The sequence below is a fragment of the Heterodontus francisci genome, chromosome 17 (genome assembly GCF_036365525.1).
Source record: "Heterodontus francisci isolate sHetFra1 chromosome 17, sHetFra1.hap1, whole genome shotgun sequence".
NCBI classification, from domain to species: domain Eukaryota; kingdom Metazoa; phylum Chordata; class Chondrichthyes; order Heterodontiformes; family Heterodontidae; genus Heterodontus; species Heterodontus francisci.
The window spans coordinates 15171841-15194747 of record NC_090387.1 but is presented as its reverse complement, the minus strand read 5'-3'; positions in this window follow the sequence as shown (position 1 = coordinate 15194747).

Sequence of the window (22907 nt, the reverse complement as noted above, 5' to 3'; positions counted from 1 at the left end):
GCAAGCTAATCAAACTTATCTGGAGTTTGAAAGAAGTAAGCAGCTGGCTTTTGACCAATGGCTGAGGGGTCTTAAAGTACAGCTCAGCTATGAGAATCTAAGAGAAGTAATTCTGTTAGAGGAATTTAAACACTCTCTTCCACTCTCCATAAAGACCCATGTCTTTCTAGATGATGAGTTTGCTTTAATTTATAAGTCAGTTTCCCAAGGGTGAAACTTTCCTAATCACCCCCACAAATCCAAAAAGGACAAAGGGTGGGAAGGTGATATCCCCCCACCAGTCCTGGGAGAGAAAGGAAAGCAGGATTCACAGGGGGCCCTCCTCTAGCCAAAAAGGAAGGTGCTGTGAGCAAGAGTGAGACTTGGAGACCTGTGTGCTTCTATTGTAATAAAGCAGGGCATTTAAAAGCTGACTGCTGGAAACTAAAGGGAAAGCCAGTAGGGTTAATCAGGGCACACCCGCTCAGTGAAGAAGTGAACCTGATGGAAAGCAGAGCAGGACAAGCTGTGGCTTTAATTGCAGTGAGACCCAGGAAGTCTACTGTTGCAAGTGCAGGAAAAGTTAATAGGATTCCTGAAGGTTATCAGGGTTTTATGTTTGAAGGGAAAGTAACCCCATACCCCTCAAGCGGGGCAAGCAATCCCAGAGTGATTCTCAGGGACACAGGAACCACTTGATCCCTTTTACTGGGAAATGGCCTGACCTTTCCCCCAGAGAATGCAGTGAACATCAAAATGGTGGTGAATGGTATTGGAGGGCAGTGTATGACTGTACCTGTACACCAGATGCACCTGGAGTGTGACCTAGTTTTGGGATTGGTGACTGTAGGAACTGTCCCTAGTTTGCCTGTGGACGGGCTTGACCTGCTCCTAGGTAATGGTCTGGCAGGGGTGAACGTGGTAGCTCCCCCAGTCGTGAAAGAAAGACCGCAGGAGGTCAGAGAGACAGGGCAGTGGCAGGAGATGGACCCCTGCAGTTTCCCTGAATGTGTAGTGGATCGGGCCATGATCAAACCAGCTCCCCCAGAGGAGACTGCATTAGCACTGCAGGCAGATGATCATGAGGTCTGCCTGTCCGAGACTTTCTTTGGAAAGTTAGGAGACCCAGGGAATGGATTAAATGGATTTTCCCTCGCTGGGGCTCAGTGAGCCGACCCAGCATTGTGAGAGTTAGCACAGGCTGCCCAATCTGAAAGTTCCTGATTGCTACTATTTAAAGAATGAGGTACTGATGAGGAAATGGAGTTCCCCTCACAGACCTGAGAGCAAGAAGTGGACAGTAATTTACCAGTTAGTGGTGCCAGAGGTACCGGAGAGAAATATTAAGAAGGGCCCATGAGACTACAATGGCTGTACATGCCGGTATACGAAAGACCAAAGCCCGCATAAGACAGCAGTTTGACTGGCCAAAACTCCACAAAGATGTGGTGCAGTACTGCAGGAGTTGCCACATAGAACATAGAACATTACAGCGCAGTACAGGCCCTTCAGCCCTCGATGTTGCGCCGACCTGTGAAACCATCTGACCTACACTATTCCATTTTCATCCATATGTCCATCCAATGACCACTTAAATGCCCTTAAAGTTGGCGAGTCTACTACTGTTGCAGGCAGGGCGTTCCACGCCCCTACTACTCTCTGAGTAAAGAAACTACCTCTAACATCTGTCCTATATCTATCACCTCTCAACTTAAAGCTATGTCCCCTCGTGTTTGCCATCACCATCCGAGGAAAAAGGCTCTCACTATCCACCCTGTCCAACCCTCTGATTATCTTATATGTCTCTAAACATGTGCCAGGTTGAGGGAAAACCCCAACCTACAGTGAAACCTGCACCCCTAAGTCCTGTACCGGTGTTAGGAGGGCCCTCCAGTAGAGGGCTGGTGAACTGTAAGGGACCCTCCCCCCACCAGCCCGAGAACAAAAGGGGACAGGCAGGCACAAGGCTGGCAAAAGGTTAGACAAAGAAGGGGAAAAAGTGACTAAGAGAGTAAGTTAAAGGAAGTCCGGGAGAAAGCCTGGATGAAAACCCTTACTGTTCGGTCAGCCAACCCCGAAAAATGTGAAAAGTTAGACCCCAAATCCTCCTACATAAATGCAGACACTAGAAGCACCCCACCAGAGCTACTAGCAGCATTTACAGGAACCTGCAAAGACAAAGAAAGATCTCTAGGGGGCACAGAAACTATGAGGGTGATGCCTCATCTAGTCGAGGTGCCACAGGCGAGTGCAGTACAGTCTGCACAAATACCTGCAGGCAGGAGTTCCCAGAGGACAGAGGGAAGATTAGCATAGAATCCTCCCCCACAGTCAGAAAAAGTGAACCACCCATCCCCTAAAGTCAAAAGCCTTTGCATGACTCAGCAAAGCACTGAAGGAGAGTTCAGGATAGACTCGCCCACTATTGCCTCTCCTGGGAAAAAAAATTACCTCAGCAGGAACAAAGATCCTCGGCAGCCATGGAAATTGGCAAATGGAAGAGAAACTTCCCCAAAAAAGAACCACATGTTTATTGGTTTGCCAAAACAGGGGCGATTTTAATAAGTTTTAGGGTTTGTGAATGAATGGGAGAAATGCATGTTTTTTTTTTGTATCTTATATTTTCTCTCAACCCTTTTAATGAAATGCGCCTTTTCTCAAATCACTATTCATTCCATTGGGTGTGGAGGTGTCATGGTAGGTCCCCACCTGCCAAGAATGAGGCACACTAATTTTCTCATGAACATTGATTTTTTAACTGTTGTTGGAGTGAGGAAATGACTTGTTTAACAGATCAGCTCTGGCTGGAAAAAAACATACTAACAGACTTCGAAGGTGAGGAAACCTGTTAAGGAGGATACAATCCACAAGGGCCAGGACTGGTTAAACCAGCTGGTCACATGATTACCTGGCTCTTCCATGGTTTTCTTTTGAACTGGCCACAGAGAGAATTGAACTCAGAAAGACCGTTTGTTCCTGGACTGAAGATCTCTCCTGTCTGCTCCCATCTCTTTCTCACAAGCCTCTGAATCCACTGAAGATACGTGAACCTCAAGAGAGAAAATTCTCCTCCAGCGAACAAAGTTTAAGAAAAATACTGGGCCCCAACGAAAAGCAAGATCTACCTACAATCAAGGACTCAACAGTGAGCTTGAAGAACCGTAACAAAAACTCTTCAGATATTGGCTCAAACCTTTCCTCTTTATTTTTTCTTCTCTTTTCTGTCTCTATTTGCATGTATGTATCGCCTATGCATGCCAGCATGGAGCGCGTCGTGTATCCGTAGGCGTTAACTGAATTAGAGTTTAAGTTTAAGTTAAATTTCAACTTTTCTTCTTTAAACCTAAGAAAGCCTGTTTGTGCTGTTTTCTTGCCTTATAATTGGAAAGTGATGAACAAGGATTCACCAAGGGGGAGCTAAAAACACAGTGTATTTAAAATAAAACCCTGTTACAGTAAGACCAGGTGAAGGCTGAAAGGGAAGCTCTAGACACCTTTCTCACCTGGTCGTAACAGAAATTTAAAGTTTTAGCTTCTCCGTTGAACCAACTCCAGCCCCCAGTGTGAACTACAGACTACGTGATATCAGCAACAAATGACACCATGCAAGAGAATCATTGTGTATGCATGATGTCATGTCATCACTCTGGGGAATCACAGTCTCACCATCAGAACACTACCGTTACTGATCTTAGGAAGACTGCAGCAATCAGGAAGACCAATTCAAAAAGTCTATTGGGCCACCAGCCTTGACAAAAATGTTACTTTTCAGTTGCCATTGGCAATTGGCAGCACAACAATATAAAAGCATCCAACCCAAAAGCCAGACCTGACTTTTAAGTGCTTGATGCTGATACTGGGAACCTATGGTGGAAAAATATATATATTAACGTGGTGAGCTCAGGAAAGGTCCACCATGAAAGAAACCTTTGAACCTACAATGTGCTTACATGCAGGGAAAGGATTTTGCAAATCAACTCATCCTCTGTAAGTTTTGCAGTTAGATAAAGTCTTTGGGTTAATTTTCTTGACATTAGATTTAAGTGTTGAATTACTACATATGGTTCCATGTCCTGGCATTTGTGCTGCCAGCTGAAACTTGCTAATAACTCCGCCCCTCTTCTGCATTCAATGCATTTCTTTGCCTTCTCCTGATATGATTGGCATGTAGAACGATGTATAAATATGCTATAGTTTTTGTTGCCGTTGTCGCAACTGATGCATCCAACCCATGTGAGTAATGTACAAAAATAATAACTACATTGATGATTGACAATTTAGTAATGTTCAGCCATTAATCCAAATTGTGTTGAACATGTACATTTTTCCAAATGATTTATGATGTCATTAATTATATTTTGTATAAGCACAACCAAAACAGACTGTTCATGTCAAAATCTAAAAATGCCTCCCGTAACATACCACAGTTTTAATTTAAGAACACGATGCAATTTTTTTTTTACACAGTTAGGCACAAGAAGATAAGACTTGGGCACCAAAAGCTTTGACAGGCTGCCTCTGAGAGATGGTGTATTTAAGAGATGGAAGAAAACAGCCTTGTTTGTAACTGAGAACCTGTAGCTATGTTCAAGCAAACTGAGTGAAGTTAGGTACAGATTAGTATAGGGCAGGTGTAGAGAATCAGCAACAGATCCCAGGTCACCCAGCTGGACTGCAGGTGCAACAATGGCATAAAGACATGTCAATGCTTTGCCTCTGTTGCAGCAGTTATAATAAATATTGTCAGTCACATCATATTGCCAGACTTTTCATCTGAGCGATTACATTAATCAAGACTTACATTGAATGCTAGAAGCGCATAACAGGTCAATCAGCATCTAAATAAAAGACATTGGGGAACAAATGTTCTGATGGAGGGTCCCACCTGAAAGCTTTGTTCTTTCTCTTCCAGATGTTGGCTGGCCAACTGGGCCCTTCTCATTTCTTTACAAACCTCCTCTCTTGGCATTTCTTTGCGGACGAAGATTTTAGAAGGGTTATACTCATTGGTTGCAGGCCGCTGGTGGCTAGTCAGGCCTATCCGTGACCAGCAGATTCTCCCACAGCGGTTGCAAGTGAAGGTGTAGTCGTTGCTGGGGGCAATTGGATCTATCCTTCTCCTCCTTTTCTCTTTCATGCTGCTTCTTGGCTCAGTCTCAAAGGTGTCTATAGCCCTCCTGATGTAGCATCTCCAGGTATCACGATATATGGCCTGCGCTTCCCACTGGCGAAGGTCAATGTGGCACACAGAGAGGGACTTCTTCAGGGCGTCCTTGAAATCTTTGCATGGGGCCCCTCTATTCCTTTTACCCGTGGCCAGCTCTTCATGCAACACAATCTTGGGCAGGTGACTGTCGTCCATCCGGGCAATGTGACCCGCCCAACACAGTTGGCTTTGCAGGAGGTTGGCCTTGATGCTGGTGATGTTGGCTGTTTCCAGGACTTCAATGTTTGTGATGTGGTTCTGCCAGCAGATCTTGAGGATGCTGCAGAGGTAGCGCTGATGGAAGCGCTCCGGAAGGCATACGTGACGACGGTATAGGACCCATGACTTGGCGCCTTACAGAAGGGTGGTGAGGACTATGGCTTTGTACACTTTGGGTTGGTCTGTGCTCTGAGGCTGTGGTTGCTCCACATTTGTTTGTAGGGTCTGCCGAATGTACTGTTTGCTTTTGAAAGCCTATTGTCCACTTCCTTGTCTATGGTGGCATCAAACAAGATGACACTTCAGAAAATAGGTAAATTGCTTGACAGCATTCAGCTCGGTTCCCTCGATGACAATGCTTGGTGGTCTATATTCTTCTTGGGGTGCAGGCTGATGCAGGACTTCAGCTTTCTTTAAACTGATTATTAGTCCGAAGAATTGTGCTGCCTCAGAAAAACATAGATTAGTACCTGAATATTGAAGGTTTTTTTTTTATTATTCATTCATGGGATGTGGCCAGGCCAGCATTTATTGCCCATCCCTAATTGCTCTTGAGAAGGTGGTGGTGAGCTGCCTTCTTGAACTGCTGCAGTCCATTTGGGGTAGGTATACCCACAGTGCTGTTTGGAAGGGAGTTCCAGGATTTTGACCCAGTGACAGTGAAGGAACGGCGATATAGTTCCAAGTCAGGATGGTGTGCGACTTGGAGTGGAACTTGCAGGTGGTGGTGTTCCCATGTATTTGCTGCCCTTGTCCTTCTAGTTGGTAGAGGTCCCGGGTTTGGAAGGTACTGTCAACGGAGCCTTGGTGCATTGCTGCAGTGCATTTTGTAGATGGTACACACTGCTGCCACTGTGCGTCGGTGGTGGAGGGAGTGAATGTTTGTAAATGGGGTGCCAATCAAGCGGGCTTCTTTGTCCTGGATGGTGTCGAGCTTCTTGAGTGTTGTTGGAGCTGCACCCATCCAAGCAAGTGGAGAGTATTCCATCACACTCCTGACTTGTGTCTTGTAGATGGTGGACAGGCTTTGGGGAGTCAGGAGGTGAGTTACTCGCCTCAGGATTCCTAGTCTCTGACCTGCTCTTGAAGCCACGGTATTTATTAGGCTACTCCAGTTCAGTTTCTGGTCAATGGTAGCCCCTAGGATGTTGATAGTGGGGGATTCAGCGATGGTAATGCCGTTGAATTTCAAGGGGAGATGGTTAGATTCTCTCTTGTTGGAGATGGTCAATGCCTGGCACTTGTGTGGCGTGAATGTTACTTGCCACTTATCAGCCCAAGCCTGGATATTGTCCAGGTCTTGCTGCATTTCTACACGGACTGCTTCAGTATCTGAGGAGTCACGAATGGTGCTGAACATTGTGCAATCATCAGCAAACATCCCCACTTCTGACCTTATGATTGAAGGAAGGTAATTGATGAAGCAGCTGAAGATGGTTGGGCCTAGGACACTACCCTGAGGAACTCCTGCAGTGATGTCCTGGAGCTCAGATGATTGACCTCCAACAACCACAACCATCTTCCTTTGCGCTAGGTATGACTCCAGCCAGCGGAGGGTTTTCCCCCTGATTCCCATTGACCTCAGTTTTGCTGGGCTCCTTGATGCCATACTCGGTCAAATACTGCCTTGATGTCAATGGCAGTCACTCTCACCTCACCTCTTGAGTTCAGCTCTTTTGTCCATGTTTGAACCAAGGCTGTAATGAGATCAGGAACTGAGTGGCCTTGGCGGAACCCAAACTGAGCGTCACTGAGCAGGTTATTGCTAAACAAGTGCTGCTTGATGGCACTGTTGATGACACCTTCCATCACTTTACTGATGATTGAGAGCAGGCTGATGCGGCAGTAATTGGCCGGGTTGGACTTGTCCTGCTTTTTGTGTACAGGACATACCTTGGCAATTTTCCACATTGCAGGGTAGATGTCAGTGTTGTAGCTGTATTGGAACAGCTTGGGTAGGGGTGCGGAAAGTTCTGGAGCACAGGTCTTCAGTACTATTGCCAGAATATTGTCAGGGCCCATAGCTTTTGCAGTATCCAGAGCCTTCAGTCGTTTCTTGATATCACGCGAAGTGAATCGAATTAGCTGAAATCTGGCATCTGTGATGCTGGGGATTTCAGGAGGAGGCCGAGATGGATCATCAACTCGGCACTTCTGGCTGAAGACTGTTGCAAATGCTTCAGCCTTATCTTTCGCACTGTTGTGCTGGGCCCCCCCATCATTGAGGATGTGGATATTTGTGGAGCCACCTCCTCCAGTTAGTTGTTTAATTGTCCGCCACCATTCGTGGCTGGATGTGGCAGGACTGCAGAGCTTAGATCTTATCTGTTGGTTATGGGATCACTTAGCTCTGTCTATCGCATGCTGCTTACGCAGTTTGGCATGCAGATAGTCCTGTGTTGTAGCTTCACCAGGTTGACACCTCATTTTGAGGTATGCCTGGTGCTGATCTGGCATGCCCTCCTGCACTCTTCATTGAACCAGGGTTGGTCTCCTGGCTTGATGGTAATGGTAGATTGGGGGATATGCCGGGCCATGAAGTTACAGATTGCGGTTGAGTACAATTCTGCAGCTGCTGATGGCCCACAGCGCCTCATGGATGCCCAGTTTTGCATTGCTAGATCTGTGCGAAATCTATCCCATTTAGCACGGTGATAGTGTCACACAACACAATGGACGGTATCCTCAATGTGAAGGCGGGACTGCGTCCCCACAAGGACTGTGTGGTGATCACTCCTACCAATACTGTCATGGACAGATCCATCTGCGGCAGGCAGATTGGTGAGGACGAGGTCAAGTATGTTTTTCCCTCGTGTTGGTTCCCCCACCACCTGCCACAGACCCAGTCTAGCAGCTATGTCCTCTAGTACTCGGCCAGCTCGGTCAGTAGTGGTGCTACCGAGCCACTCTTGGTGATGGACATTGAAGTCCCCCACCCAGAGTACATTTTGTGCCGTTGCCACCTTCAGTGCTTCCTCCAAGTGGTGTTCAACATGGAGGAGTACTGACTCATCAGCTGAGGGAGGGCAGTAGGTGGTAATCAGTAGGAGGTGACCATGTTTGACCTGATGCCATGAGACTTCATGGGGTCCAGAGTCGATGTTGAGGACTCCCAGGACAACTCCCTCCCTACTGTATACCACTGTGCCACCACCTCTGGTGGGTCTGTCCTGCTGGTGGGACAGGATATACACAGGAATGGTGATGGCAGTGTCTGGGACATTGTCTGTAAGGTATGATTCCGTGAGTATGACTATGTCAGGTTGTAGCTTGGCTGTGGGACAGCTCTCCGAACTTTGGCACAAGCCCCCAGATATTAGTAAGGAGGATCTTGCAGGTTCGACAGGGCTGTGTTTGCCATTGTCATTTCCGGTGCCTCGGTCGATGCTGGGTGGTCCGTCCGGTTTCATTCCTTTTTATTGACTTCGTAGCGGTTAGGTACAACTGAGTGGCTTGCTAGGACATTTCAGACGGCATGTAAGAGTTAACCACATTGCTGTAGGTCTGGGATCACATGTGGGCCAGACCAGGTAAGGACAGCAGATTTCCTTCCCTGGAGGACATTAGTGAACCAGATGGGTTTTTACAACAATCGACAATGGTTTCATGGCCATCATTAGACTAGTTTTTACTTCTAGATTTATTAATTAAATTCAAATTCCACCTTCTGCTGTGGTGGGATTCGAACCCATGTCCCTGGAGCAATATTTTGGGTCTCTGGGTTACCAGTCCAGTGATAATACCACGACGCCAAATGCTATGGCATTTAGGAAGGACAGAAAGATAGGGAAAGGTGAAGGGGCAGCTCTGTTAATTAATGATGGTATTAGCGTAATAGAAAGGGATGAGCTAAGCTCAGGAGACCAGGATGTAGAAGCAGTTTGGGTAGAGATGAGAAATCATAAAGGAAAGAAGTCATTTGTGGGAATGGTGTACAGGCCACCTAATATTAACTACACTGTAGGATGGGGTATAAAGGAAGAAATAATGTCAGCTTGTCAGAAAGGTACAGCGATAATTATGGGGATTTTAACATACATATAGACTGGAAAAATCAGATGGACAGAGGTAGCCTAGATGGGGAGTGCGTAGAATGTTTTTGGGATACTTTCTTGGAGGAGTACGTTCTAGAGTCAAACAGAGAGCAGGCTATACTAGACCTGGTATTGTGCAACAAGATAGGATTAATTAATGACCTCATAATTAAGGCGCCCCTAGGTAGCAGCAATCATAATATGATTGAATTTTACATTCAGTTTGAGGAAGAGAAGAGTGGGTCAAAGATTAGTATTTTAAACTTAAATAAGGGCACTTATACGGGCATGAAAGCAGAGCTAGCTAAAGTGAACTGGCAAATCAGGTTAAGGGATAGGTCAATAGAGATGCAGTGGCAGACATTTAAGGGGATATTTCAGAATGCACAGAATAGATACATTTCAACGAGAAAGAAAATTCCAACGGTGGGACTCGCCATCCGTGGTTAACTAAAACAGCGAAAGGTGTTCCCCATGGTAGGCTATTGCAGAAAATACGGAAGTATGGGGTTGAAGGTGATTTAGAGCTTTGGATCAGAAATTGGCTAGCTGAAAGAAGACAGAGGGTGGTGGTTGATGGCAAATGTTCATCCTGGAGTTTAGTTACTAGTGGTGTACCGCAAGGATCTGTTTTGGGGCCACTGCTGTTTGTCATTTTTATAAATGACCTGGAAGAGGGTGTGAAAGGGTGGGTTAGTAAATTTGCGGATGACACTAAGGTCGGTGGAGTTGTGGATAGTGCCGAAGGATGTTGTAGGGTACAGAGGGACATAGATAGGCTGCAGAGCTGGGCTGAGAGATGGCAAATGGAATTTAATGCGGAAAAGTGCGAGGTGATTCACTTTGGAAGGAGTAACAGGAATGCAGAGTACTGGGCTAATGGGAAGATTCTTGGTAGTGTCGATGAACAGAGAGATCTTGGTGTCCAGGTGCATAAATCCCAGAAGGTTGCTACCCAGGTTAATAGGGCTGTTAAGAAGGCATATGGTGTGTTAGCTTTTATTAGTAGGGGGATCGAGTTTCGGAGCCACGAGGTCATGCTGCAGCTGTACAAAACTCTGGTGAGACCGCACCTGGAGTATTGCGTGCAGTTCTGGTCACCGCATTATAGGAAGGATGTGGAAGCTATGGAAAGGGTGCAGAGGAGATTTACTAGGATGTTGCCTGGTATGGAGGGAAGGTCTTACGAGGAAAGGCTGAGGGACTTGAGGTTGTTTTCGTTGGAGAGAAGGAGGAGGAGAGGTGACTTAATAGAGAAATATAAGATAATCAGAGGGTTAGATAGGGTGGATAGTGAGAGTCTTTTTCCTCGGATGGTGATGGCAAACACGAGGGGACATAGCTTTAAATTGAGGGGTGATAGATATAGGACAGATGTCAGAGGTAGTTTCTTTACTCAGAGAGTAGTAGGGGCGTGCAACGCCCTGCCTGCAACAGTAGTAGACTCGCCAACTTTAAGGGCATTTAAGTGGTCATTGGATAGACATATGGATGAAAATGGAATAGTGTAGGTCAGATGGTTTCACAGGTCGGCACAACATCGAGGGCCGAAGGGCCTGTACTGCGCTGTAATGTTCTAATTCTAATAGTATCAAACTTAAAGAAAAAGCTGATAATTGCACAAAGATGGGAGGCAGGTCAGAAGATTGGACAGAATATAAAAACAGCAAAGAATGACTGAAAGATTGAAAAGGAAGGTAAAATTAGAGTACGAGAGAAAGCTAGCTAGAAATATAAAGACAGATAGTAAGAGTTTCTGTAGATATTTACAAAATATCTCGCGACTCCTCAAATACCAAAGCAGTCCGGGTAGAAATGCAGCAAGACCTGGGCAATATCCAGGCTTGGGCTGATAAGTGGCAAGTAACATTCATGCCACACAAGTGCCAGGCAATGACCATCTCCAACAAGAGAGAATCTAACCATCTCCCCTTGACATTCAATGGCATTACCATCGCTGAATCCCCCACTATCAACATCCTAGGGGCTACCATTGACCAGAAACTGAACTGGAGTAGCCATATAAATACCGTGACTACAAGAGCAGGTCAGAGGTTAGGAATCCTGCGTGAGTAACTCACCTCCTGACTCCCCAAAGCCTGTCCACTATCTACAAGGCACAAGTCAGGAGTGCGATGGAATACTCTCCACTTGCCTGGATGGGTGCAGCTCCAACAACACTCAAGAAGCTCAACACCATTCAGGACAAAGAAGCCCGCTTGATTGGCACAGCATCCACAAACATTCATTCCCTCCATCACCGACGCACAGTGGCAGCAGTGTGTACCATCTACAAGATGCACTGCAGCAACTCACCAAGGCTCCTTAGACAGCACCTTCCAAACCTGCGACCTCTACCACCTCGAAGGACAAGAGCAGCAGATGCATGGGAACATCACCACCTGCAAGTTCCTCTCCAAGTCATACACCATCCTTACTTGGAACTATATCGCCGTTCCTTCACCGTCACTGGGTCAAAATCCTGGAACTCCCTTCCTAACAGCACTATGGGTGTACCTACCTCCCATGGACTGCAGCAGTTCAAGAAGGCAGCTCACCCCCACCTTCTCAAGGGCAATTAGGGATGGGCAATAAATGCTGGCATAGCCAATGACACCCACTTCCCATGAATGAATTTTAAAAAAGAGTTAACAAAGTGAGTGTTAGTCTTCTCGAAAGTGAGTCTGGGGAATTAATAATGGATAATAAAGAAATGACAGATGAATCGAACAGAGATTTTGCATCGGTCTTCATTATCGAGGATACAAGTAACATCCCAGTATTAGCTATAAGTCAGGAATTGGAAGGGAGGGAGGAACTCAAGAAAGTTACAACCACCAGGGAAGTGGTACTCAACATATTGTTGAAACTGCAGGCTGACAAGTTCCCGGCTCCTGATGAACTTCATCCTTGGGTGTTAAAAGTAGTGGCTAGTGAGATAGTTGATGCGTTAGTTTTAATTTTCCAAAATTCCTAGATTCGGGGAAGGTTCTGTTTGATTGGAAAATAGCGAATGCAATTCCTTTATTCAAAAAGGGAGATAAACAGAAAGCAAGAAACCACAGGCCAGTTAGCTTAACATCTGTCTTAGGGAAAATGTTAGAAGCTATTATTAAAGACATTATAGCAGAGCATTTCGAAAAAATCAAGGTAATCAGGCAGAGTCAACATAGGTTTGTGAAAGGGAAATCATCTTTAACGAATTTATTGGAGTTCTTTGAGGGAGTTACATGTGCTGTGGATAAGGGAAGAGTAGGCATAAATGGGTCATTGTCTGGTTGGCAAGATGTAATGAGCAGTGTGCCACAGAGATCTGTGCTTGGGCCTCAACTTTTTACAATTTATATAAATGACTTGGATGAAGGCACCGAAGGTATGGTTGCTAAATTGCTGATGACACATAGATAGGTAGGGAAGTAACTTGTGAAGACGACATAAGGGGGCTACAAAGGGATTATAGATAAGTTAAGTGAGTGGGCAAAGACTTGGCAAATGGAATATAATGTGGGAGCATGTGAAATTGTCCACTTTGGCAGGAAGAATTAAAAAGAAGCATATTTATTTAAATGGTGAGAGATTGCAGAGCTCTGAGGTGCAGAGGGATCTGGTTGTCCTGGTGCATAATCGCAAAAGGTTGTTATGCAAGTACAGCACATAATTAGGAAAGCTAATAGAATGTTATCGTTTATTGCAAGGAGAATTGAATACAAAAGTAGGGCGGTTATGTTTCAGTGATACAGGGCATCGGTGAGACCACATCTGGAGTACTGTGTACAGTACTGATCTCCTTATTTAAGAAAGGATATAAATGTGTTGGAGGCAGTACAGAGAAGGTTTACTAGACTAATACCTGGAATGGTCAGGCTGTCTTACAAGGAAAGATTGGACATGCTAGGTTTGTATCCGCTGGAACTTGATTAAAACATATAAGATCCTGAGGGGTCTTGACAGGGTGGATGTGGAAAGGATGTTTCCCCTTGTGGGAAAATCTGGAACTAGGGATCACTGATTAAAAATAAGGGGTCGCCCATTTAATACAGAGATGAGGAGAAATTTTTTTCTCTTAGAGGGTCGTGATCCGTTGGAATTCTCTTACTCAAAAGGCAGTGGAAGCAGAGTCTTTGAATATTTTAAGGCAGGGGTAGATAGATTCTTGATAAGCAAGGGGGTGGAAGGTTATCAGAGGTAAGTGGAAATGTGGAGTAATCAGTTCAGCCATGAACTTATTGAATGGCGGATCGGGCTCGAAGGGCTCAGTGTCCTACTCCTACTCCTAATTCATATGTTCGTATGCTGTTATACGTTGCAGGTCTGACTGATTGTGGGCCAGGAGAGCGCAATTAATTTGTGTTTGGCGTGTTAAAAATAACAGCTTACACATTGCTCTTGGCATTACAAGTGGATGGACGTTCAGCATGTTCAAATGGCATTCCTCTGCTACTTTAGTGCAGGCACACAAGCCCATTTAAAATAAACGGATTAACACCTCCACTAAAATATGGGAGATAGGAATGTCGTACAGCACATTAACCCACCATCCTCTATTATCCTCATTTGAAATTTCTAAGCTAAAGTCACATGGTCATGCAATTTTTCTTTTGTGTCTGTGTATATGTGTGCTACTCAATTATATAAAAAGAAATTCTCATCTCTAGTAGGACATCTGCACTGTAAAAATAAATAAAGCTTTAAAATAATCTTAAAGGTGGAAGACAACTGATGGAGTTTAGGAGAAAATGGGAAACTGGATTGGAGAGAGATTGGAGCCAAATATTATCTACTGGAATTTTCCACTCTGGGAGACAGGGATGCTCTGGGGATCAATCTTTGCTCCATTGCTCTTATTTACCATTTCCCTCAGTGACCTTGGCGAGGGAATTATAAGTCAGTTGTATAAATTTGCATACAATACTAAATCACGTCCAAAGTCAAAGTGTATCACACAAGCAGTTATGTTTCAAAGCGATCTAGAGAAGATTGGCCGGATGATTGCCAAATGGGCTTTAATATTGCTAATGTAAGCTACTATGTATTGGGACCAGCAGTATTAAGTGTGACTGTGCAGCAAGGGACAAACCTTGCAGAGAATGGAAATGGAAAATGATTTGGAGGTCATGGTTGACCAGTCATTGAAACTGTTTCCACAGTGTGACACAGCATTTAATAAGGTAAATAAAATGCGTAGGTGTACAGCCAGAAGCATTAAGCACAGGTCTGAGGAGAAAAGAAGTAATATCAACTCTGTATAATGGAACACAATGTAAGTTCCTGAGCCTTAGGCATTCTTCATTCCATAAAGATTAATCCAGGCAGCCACCCAGGAATAACTTTTAACCTACTTTATTCTTAGAGGCAAAATAGGCTCAAAACATAGGAACTTGATTAGTCCTGCCCAGTTCACTGCTGTACAATTGTTACATTACACAATCAATAGTTTGTGATTAATTGTTGTATCCATTAAGGAGATGTGATTACCATGCCAAGCCATTCTTAAAAAAGTTTAGAGGAATAAGATGGATTAGCAGCCTAGAATAAAAACAGAAAGTGCTGGAAATTCTCAGCAGGTCAGGCAGCATCTGTGGAGAAAGAAGCAGAGTTCATGTTTCAGGTCTGTGACCTTTCATCAGAACGTCTCCTCGAGAAGCTGCTTGGAATCCAATTCAGAAATATAAAGTGAAGGTTTCCCCTCCCGGCCAGCTTTAATGCATCAAATGAAATAAGTCTGTATAGTTTCAATTATAGTGAGCAAAATGCCAAAGGTTACAACACCCATAATGTGGTATATATTGGCATTTAATTACAATTGTACTTTAAATTTATAGGGCTGGTTCTTGTAGGAATTAAAAATGACACTTTGGTGCAGCCAGAGGTCTTTCTTCTGAGCAAGCGGATAAAGCACATTGTTATTACAGCATCTATGTATGGCTCTGCCTTATCTCATCAGGAAGAATTTGTTGGTCACACATGGCTGTGGATCTTGACTTTGTGCTATAGTGTATAGAAGTCAATGGAAATGAAAATGGTATTACGACCGAGGCGGGAGTAATGCACTGTCAATTCAGTCCCATTATTCCACAGGTCACAGCATATTATTAAAGTTTCCCACCTACCTGAAATTAGCCAAATTAAACACTTTATTAACCCCCAGCACAAAAGACACCAAACCAGGTATCTTTAAACAACAACAAATTAACTATTGATTAATAAACTAAATCTTAAACAATGCTGAGATAAATCTATGTCTGAAAAGACTTTATAACTTCTTATTCCTCCTAACCCTCATGCACACACACAGACATTCAAAAACCAATGGTTAACCAGTTTTAAAAATTATGTCTTAAATTAGAGCTGTTTCTTAGGAATAATAAAATAACTGGGTTGTAAGTCCTGATGTTATTTTCCTGGAGCAGTGAGGTGTCCCAGAGTTGAATAGTCAGATGCCACTCGAAGTCTCCAGGCGAGTTTGTTGAACAGTCTGTAATGGATAGGCATTCACGGCACTTCGGCTGCAGCAGGTGTCACACTGATCTTTCAAATGCCTGCGGGGTTGGGACCAGGTGCGGACGTGATTCAAAAATTGTGGTCCCAGAGGGCATCTCTGGATCCCAACGTGTCTGGGGCAGACTTCAATTATTGAAGTGAGGGTTGGGGGGAAGGGAACAGGGAACCCGCTCGTCTCCAGTTAATGGCCCCTTAAGCTCCTCGAGAAGCTTGTTAAAGGGTCAGGGAGGTCGAAACTCCATTTTTAATTTTGATTCAGGTGAACCCAAACATTCTGGTGCACGTTAGTGTACAGCTGTTGGGTTCACAGGAAGGTGAAGGGAAACGTTTTTTGTGTAAGGTTAAAAATTATGGGACCCCCAGGGATCTTAGATGGAGAGATACAACACTGAAACAGGCCCTTCGGCCCACCGAGTCTGTGCCAACCAACAACCACCCATTTAAACTAATCCTACATTAATCCCATATTTCCTACCACATCCACACCATTCTCCTACCACCTAGCTACACTCGGAGCAATTTACAATAGCCTATTTACCTATTAACCTGCAAGTCTTTGGCTGTTCAATTAAGAGCAGCAGGCGGGGTCTCAAAGTGGAGGGCCATTCAGATGCCTTCCAGCTTGAGAGGAGCAGCAGTCCTGCAACAGAGCATATGTAACGGAGAGGTGCCCTCTGACCAATGTTTTAAAGAGTTTCAATAAAAACTCGATCCATCCAGAAAGCCTTGCTGAAAATTACTGCATCAGGAAGAGGGATTTTACAAGACACTGGTTACCAATCTTGCTCTACCAAGTGCAACAGAGAAAACTTTCCTGCGGGGTATGGACTGGTTTGAACTTGCTTGCAGAGCTGAGTAGCCTGTCAGCATTTACTGTGTTGGCTCCTGTATGAACAACGGTAACTGGGCAAAGTACCCGGGGGAATCTGGCACCCATCAAACCCAATCCAGGCATGGATTAATATCTGCCAGACAGAAACCAGCAAAGAATGTTGGCCAAAAAACCCAAAGAAAAGCATAAATCAACAAAACAGATATGCAAGTAAATAATGATTCCTCGTAACTGGTTAATTTTTAAAAAGCGGTGGTCATAGCATTGGACAACTGTCTTCTGTCTAATTTACTTATTGACAATTCTGTCCTGTGACAGGTTGTTCTACCTAGTAAGCAAACTCCCTGCTACTGGCTAGTCATTTAAAGACACCATGCACATTCCATTCAGCATTAATTCAAGCCTGATGTAATTGGGCAGTATTGTGTTACACCCAATATTAACCTCTGCGGGCTGAATTTTCTGAACACGCTGCTGCTCCTTGGGGTGGATGCGCAAAATGGTAGCACTCCCGCTTGTCCTGTGATTGGCCTCCATTATGCGGCTGGCAGCCATTTTCCACAATGGAGGCAGCCGTCCCCTCAATCACGTGGAGGGGGCAGAAATGGAGACGGTGTTCACAGCATCACCTGTTGTCGGACTAGGTGCTGGCACCATCTTTAAAAGCCAACCAGCCCTGCATTCACTTTCTCCCTGCATTCCATAGCAGCTCACTGAAGCAACACCTCTGTGCTGTTCCAAAAAGGTAAAACTCATCAAGCTGCCCTCCCCCCACCCCGGGCATCCTTCTGATTAGGTCAGAGGTCCGAACAAGGTTGGCCCCATGGTTCAGTGATGCCTCCCTGCTTATTCTCCTCCATGCTACAAGGGAAAGGTGGGAGGTACCTTTCCCCAGAGATGGCAAGAAGAGGTCCTCCCGCCTGACCAAGCAAGCCTGGATGGAGATCGCAGAGGAGGTTAGTAGCCATGGGATCATCCAACGAAACTGGGTCCAGTGTAGGAAGACGGTCAATGACCTCCTGCATTCAGCAAAGGTAAGAGGCATGTTCCAAAATTGCTTGGTGCGATCTGGTTGTCACTACACTGTATGGCACATGGGTGCTACTGCCATTTCAAAGAGCGGGAGGTCATAGCAGATTGATGGCAGATGACTGGCTGCGTATGCAAAACAAATCTCCCTTGTTAGTACCTCAGAGCAAATTAGACCCAGGACAGGTTGAGTAAGTATACCAGACAAAGCATCCCCCAGATGTTGATGAAGTGCCCATGTTAGTAGTAATGTGATGTTGAAGTTTGCTCAATATCTGCATCCTTGCTCTTTAAGGAGAAGAAGACCCATAACAGTGGGGAGACGGCCAGGACCGGTGGCCAAGTGCCTGAGCTGCGTCCTTTAAGTCAGGCTGAAGAGCAGGCACTGCAACTAGCTGGGAGCCAAAGAGGACACGTTATCTCAGACGCAGAGCTCTGGGTCTCTTTGCAAGAGAGTGATTATTGCCGATCATGTAAAAATGCAATAGTCATGGTGAATTAGCTTTGGCATGCTGCCCTTAATGGGACATATGTAGCCTAACCCACAAATATGTTGTTTGCATTGCATCTTACAGGTCGCCTTCACAGAAGACCACATACCCCGAGAGACTGATGACAACCTCAGGATGAGGAGCTCTCATGACTCTCCTGTACCTTCCACCAGCACAGATACTTTCACCTACATGGGAATTCACTGGGCTTTAGAAGCAGAGTCACAATCTGGTGAGAGCACAAAACAGGCACCCGAGCAGCTGGCAGAGGGTGAGACAGCTGAGGCCTCTAACAGTCGGAGGACTGTGGGTGTCCAGGCCCAAGCTGAGCCTCAGGCTGATGACGTGCCTCTGGTTTTGGCAGCACAGGGCATTCTGGAGTTGCAGGGAGAGGTAAGGCAACATCTGGCAGAGATGCCAGAGGCCATGTGTAACTTTGAGCGGATGGTGGGGGAGTCCATCCATGCCGTGACTGCTGCCCTGTCACAGGAATATCAGCACATGTCTTCATGCATCGAGAGGTTGGCAACCCACTTAGAGAGCCACATTAGGCAGATATGTCATGAGCTGCAAACCCTCAACTTGACCATGAGGTCCACTCCGCAGTGGCAGGGCGAGAGAAGGACCAGGAGGCCGGAGAATGTTCCAGCTCTTAGTCCTTCTCCTGTGAGCAGGGGGGTTCCAAGAAGCCTTGTAATTAAAAGTTCATTGGTGCAAATCCTCAACCTTCATTGATAACCGCATTCCACCATGGCATGAGTGTAGCAATTGCAATCCCCTCAAACGCCTTACTACAATGGCAAAGTGACCACTGACATCATTAACATGCCAATGAGCATGATTGTTTCATGACTCAAATGATGTCACATGGGCACTGACTGAATTGGATGTTGCCATTCATGCTGGAGGGCAAGATAGTGCATAGGCAGAAAACATGACACTGCATGCATGAGGGTAAGTTTTGGTCAGAAGTATATTTATTCCAAGTCATGGATTTTGGAAACGTTCCATCATAAGGCTCTGCCTTCCCTCCTGTGTGCGCTGCTCAAGATGTCCACACCACCATCACTCTGCTAGTATCTTCCATGGCTCCTTGACTCTGTGTGCCCTCTGTGTCCTCTTTGTCAGAGGAAGTTTCATACTCCCACATCTTCCTCTTGCAAGGCCTCCCCCCTCAGTAGTGCTATGTTATGTAGAATGCAGCAGACCACAACAATGCACCCAACCTTCTGTGGGCATACTGAGGGACCACACCAGATCTGTCGAGGCATTGGAACCACATCGTCAGCATCCCACTTGCCTGGATGGGTGCAGCTCCAACAACACTCAAGAAGCTGAACACCATCCAGAACAAAGCAACCTGCTTGATTGGCACCCCATCCACAAACATTCACTCCGTCCACCAGACACGCAGTGGGAGCAATGTGTACCATCTACAAGATGCATTGCAGCAATGCACCAAGGCTCCTTAGACAGCACCTTCCAAACCCACAACCTCTACCACCTAGAAAAACAAGGGCGGCAGATGCATAGGAACAACACCACCTGCAAGTGCATCTCCAAGCCACGCATCATCCTGACTTGGAACGTTCCTTTACTGTCGCTGGGTCAAAATCTTGGAACTCCCTTCCTAACAGCACTGTGGGTGTACCTACCCCAAATGGACTGCAGTGGCTCACCACCACCTTCTCAAGGACAATTAGGGATGGGCAATAAATGCTGTCCTAGTCAGCGACGCCCACATCCCATGAATGAATAAAAATATGTAAGTGCCACATGTCCAACACCAAATTATGAACGCCTGGTAAGATCGCTATTAATTACTTGCAGATATATGCCAAAGAGTCTTTACCATATGTAAATGCCAATGCGCTCGCGGTGGTGTGCAAGTGCCACCATGGCACTTCGCCGCTCTGACAGAATTGGAACACAGCATTATGGCATCGAGTTCCGTGGCGGATGAATCCATGCCCATTCTCTGCCCTTCTCCCATATAAAAACCCGCCTTACAGAGGAGCATAAAATTCAGCCCTGTGTGTGGGAAGGTGTAAGAGAGGAATGCTTAGAATAAGGTAAGAGGTAGGATGCAAGTTAACAATGCTTGTTTCCAAAGGTTGGTCCTTCGCATTTAAATAATGCCTCATTTTTTATGCCCTTCTTATAAAACTCTCATCCTTGTGCTCAAATCCCTCCATGACCTTACCCTTCCCTTTATCTGTAAACTCCTCCAGCTCTACAATCCTCTGAGATTTCTGCGCTCCTGCAATTCTGGCCTCTTGTCCATTCCAGATTTTCACAATTGGCAGCTGTTCCTTCAGCTGCTAGGCCCTAAGCACTGGAATTCCCTCCCTCAACCTCTTTGCCTCTCAACCTATCTCTCCTCCTTTACGTCAACCCCTAAAATCAACTCTTTTACCTAGCTTTTGGTCTCCCTACCCTAATATCTCTTTATGTGACTCTGTCAAATTTTGTAAGGTAACGCTCCCGTGAAACGTCTTGGAACATTTTACTACGTTAAAGGCACAATATAAATGCAAGTTGTTGTTGTACCATTCCCAGCTGATAAGCAGCAAGCTCCCAAGTGTCACCCATTTGATGGGGTGACTCGCTCTTCAACATTTTCTGGTGTCAGTCCTTGCCCACCTCTTACTGTAGGCCATGTGTAAGTGAATTATCAAACTTTCAGAAAGACAAAGATCCACATTCAAATCTAAAATCGATGGTGTAGACAGCTGCCCAGCTAACATGTAGGGTGTTGGATTAGGCATGTTGTTTTGCCCCAGGCCAGTGGCAATTCTAGGGAATAGCACCTGTTGGCCCATCCTGGAAAGGAGAGAAGCACATTGGCACATATAAGATTAATTCACCTGAAGCTTAAAAAAATGGCCTATCGAAGGCTCTAAAGAAGATACCACCACCAATATTCTTGTGACAACTGCAATAATCCAGTAAATTGGCAGCAGCCACTAGTGACTCTGTGTCATGCTCTCCTGCATTTACTGTAACAGCCTCTCTGATTGGCACCCAAATGTTATTCTCCATTTACTGACACAAGCTGCCCAGTCAGCTGCTGATTAACTGCAGGAGTTTAAAATAATCACGCAAATGATAGTTTCATACACTTTCAAATCTGTTCTGGGTGCAACATAGGCACTAAAAGTGTCTCAGCATGATGATGCATTAGTGCAGAATGACCTGGCATACCCTGGCACAGCTTTGCAATGCTAATAATGTAATCGCACGCATGTATACCCTTTACATCCTGAGAGGCTGCAATTTGGAATAGGAACAAGGGAGTTTTAAAGGACAATCACGGGCCTGAAGATATCAGTATATCAGACACTGCAGGGAGTAATCTTAACTTTGCCGAGGGCTGGTTAACTGTAAGGGAACCCCGCCGAGAACAACAGGGGACAGGCAGGCACATGGCTGGCCAAAGTTTAGAAAGAAAAGGGAAAAAAGTGACCAAGAGAGCAGGTTAAAGGAAGTCTGGGAAGAATCCCGGATGAAAACCCCTACTGTCCAGTCAAGCAACCCCGAAAAATGTAAAAGTTGGACTCCACATCCTCCTATATAAATGCAGACTCAAGAAGCACCCCAACAGAGTTGCTAACAGCATTTACAGGAACCTGCAGAGACAAAGAGAGACCTCTGGGGGCACAGAAACTATGAGAGTGATGCGTCACCTAGTTGAAATGTCAGAGGACAGTGTAGTCAAATCTGCACAAATACTTGCAGGTAAGAGTGTCCTGGAGAACAAAGGGGAGAGTAACAAAGAATCCTCCCCCACAATCAGAGGAAAAGGGAACCAGCCATCCCCTGAACTCAAAAGTCTTTGCATGACTCAGAGAGTTCAGGAGAGAACTGCTAATACCTCTCCTGAGAAAAAAAGGGGAAATTAAAGCAGCCCTGGCACCCTGAACAAAACATTTTTAATAAGCTTTAAGATTGGTGAATGAATGGAAATGAATGAGAGAAATGCATGGTTTTTCTTTCTGAATCATATATTTCTCTCAAACCCTGTAATGAAATGCTCCTTTTTTTCTCAAATCACATTTTATTCCCCTGGGTGTGGAGGTATCAGGCAAGCTCCCCATCTGCCAAGAACGAGGAAAATTAATTTTGCCACATGAACATTGATTTTGGACTGTTGTTGGTGAAGAAAGAACATGCTTTAAAAAATAGTTGGAGACTTTGGCTGGAGAGAGACATTAGCATATCAACAGACAGTACTTCAAAGGACAAAGAGGCTATTCCTAGCTCCAGTTTAATCCACAATGGACTTTTGCTGACCAGACATTGAAGGTGGAAAGGCTAGCATTCCAGGTTAACTGCTAAGATGTCTGAATGCACAAACAGATGTGGTCAGGTCGGTTTGGGTCACATGACTAACTGACTGTTGGAGCTTTTTGAATTTGAACTTCCAAAAAGGAAGTTGAAATCAGAAAGAGTTTGCTGCTGGACTGGAAAAGACCTCGCTCCTGTCTGTTCTCATCTCGCTTTCATCAGCTTCGGAAACCATTGAAGACATATGAGTCCCTAGATAGAAAAGTCTCCTACAGTGAACAAGGTTTAAGAAGAATACTGGGCCCCAACGAAAAGCAAGACTACCTACA